Genomic DNA, 2,541 nt, shown 5'->3' with positions numbered 1-2,541 from the left:
CATTATAGATTTTTTAAAAAGTCTCTTTGACTTTCACCCTCAAATGATACTATTATTTATCTAATTTTCTACAATTCCATTATTAATATATTTATTAAAAATATAAATTAACAAACTACATTAATGTTTCACTTCATCTTACAATCTAATTATTCAAAAATATCATAAAAACGTGAAGCTATAGTCTACCCAACCCAGCAAGGAGTTCAACTATAATAGCCACACTCTTTTAAAAACAACGTATATGTACAGTTGGAACAACTGCTTCCACAAGTGTTCCCTCGAATAAAGGTACAAATGACAGATTGCCGGAACTCCTTTAAGCTATGAATAGTATTATACAATTGCTAACATACACGGAATCTGTTGCAAAACAGAATGGCCATTCACCGAACGGAGTACGCGGAACATCCTTGGAAGTCTGGTCAAATGCGTTTGTTTTACCACAACATAGCAAGCATAATGCGATATATAAATTCTGCATCCACTATTATATAACACATCGTATTCACTTTTCTCGTTAATCCAAAAGTTTCAATCCGCTGGGCTGTTGAGAGCGAAAATGGCTTCTCTTACAATGCTGACAAGAAGCTTTGCATGCACTACTTTTCTCTTGTGTGTCACGGTTTATGGGCAGCTCTCTCCCACCTTTTACGCCAACTCATGCCCGCAAGCACTATCTATTGTGAATAACATAGTACAGCAAGCCGTAAACAAAGACAAACGAATGGCTGCGTCGTTATTGCGCCTTCACTTCCACGACTGTTTCGTCAATGTAGGAATTTGAAACTATCTTTCATTCTTTTCCTTTCATTTTTAGTTTCTCATTTATTAAAAAATAAATCTATGCAAACTATGCTTGTTGGCTTTTTAATTGATTATCATTGCAGGGCTGCGATGCCTCTGTACTGCTGGAGGACAATCCAAATTTTGAAAGTTAAAAGGGCACTAGACCAAATCAAAATTCATTAAGAGGCTTTGATGTGATAGATAATATCAAGACCCAGCTTGAGAATGTTTGCAGAGAAGTGGTTTCCTGTGCAGACATTTTAGCTATAGCTGCTCGTGATTCAGTTGTCCAGGTAAATATTTCTCCCCTTGCTTAAAGATCCATGTTTACCCTAATAATGGCTGAAAGGATTCGTTGTAAATAAAATTGTCAGCTGGGAGGTCCATCGTGGGAGGTAATGCTGGGAAGGAGGGATTCGAGGGTCCCAAACAAAACAGCCGCGAACGAAGACATCCCAAGTCCATTCTTGGAGTTTTCCGGGCTCCAAATTGCGTTTCAAAAACAAGGATTGTCTGTCAAGGACCTCATTGCCCTTTCAGGTATATCTGCTTTCCAGTGCTTCTCTGAAACATATATTACAAGCAATTAAGTTACTTGACGTTCCAAATTTCTCTCCGTTTGATTAGGTGTTCATACAATCGGTCAAGCACAATGCTTCACATTTAGAAATCGCATCTACCAGGAATCGAACATCGACCCTGTTTTTGCCCAATCTCTTCAGGCAACGTGCCCTCGAGACGATGGCGTTGGCAGTAGCTAACTTTCTCCTTTCGACATTGTTAACCCAAATGTATTTGACAATAACTACTTCAAAGATCTAGTGGCATCGAAGGGCCTTCTACACTCAGATCAGGCACTACTTAACGGTAGGGATGCTACGTTTACTCAAGATCAGGTTGCTCTCTACAGCAATGATCAAACTGCCTTTTTTACTAATTTTCAAGTTTCTATGGTGAACATGGGAAGCATAAAGCCTCTTACTGGGACGGACGGAGAGATTCGGAAAGATTGCAGGAAACCAAACTAATGGAAACTTAAATTTGTTACACTATATATCTATTCTGATAAATTAGTTCCGCTTGATAGGCCGTAATCTACTTAATACAAATGGTTTGTCGTTTTCTCTTCTTTAGATACTGCATCAAATTTGCAGTTTCTCCAAGTCATTGTGATCATAAGAAAAAGCGAAAAAAATTTTTTTTTTGCCCTTTGATTAGTTCTAACCAACAAATTCTTAACATTTTTCGCTATTTGACCAATTCGAACCAGCAAATACTTTTATTTTCCAAAATGCCAGATCATTCTGTTAGATCAACAGTTCCATTAATTCTATCGTTTATGTAAAGATCCCCACATCGATTATTCGTTTCTTTTTAGTTGCCGTTGCATTTTAGGTGTCAAAGTAACTCCCAAATTGTTATTGTGCACCATTTACACCTCATCAAATAGAAAAATGATCTCATGCACTTAAAATGATTCATTTTCATAACAAAGGAAATAACTAAAAAGAGCCATAAGGGTAATACACCATAAGAGTATTGTATTTTATATGTGTACATAAGTTTAATGGAGGTCGGTGTAGTACAAATGTTTTAGTTGAGTAAAAGCTTGGGATGAAAACCAATGGTATTGTTGCAAATTTTTATCATGTGTATATCTTTAACTATCACAAAAATCTTATGTATGGTCATATATAGGAAATATACGTTCTTAGGTTTTGTTGAATCCTAAATGAATATGAGTTTATCTAA

General features: G+C 36.4%; 1 pseudogene; it reads left to right on the top strand.

The window, feature by feature from the left end:
* The first annotated feature begins 562 nt into the window (after positions 1-562).
* LOC131045662 (cationic peroxidase 1-like) lies at positions 563-1,817 on the top strand (annotated as a pseudogene).
* The last annotated feature ends 724 nt before the right edge of the window (positions 1,818-2,541 follow it).

This window comes from Cryptomeria japonica, chromosome 3 (genome assembly GCF_030272615.1).
Source record: "Cryptomeria japonica chromosome 3, Sugi_1.0, whole genome shotgun sequence".
NCBI lineage: Eukaryota > Viridiplantae > Streptophyta > Pinopsida > Cupressales > Cupressaceae > Cryptomeria > Cryptomeria japonica.
This window is presented reverse-complemented; position numbering and strand designations above follow the sequence as displayed.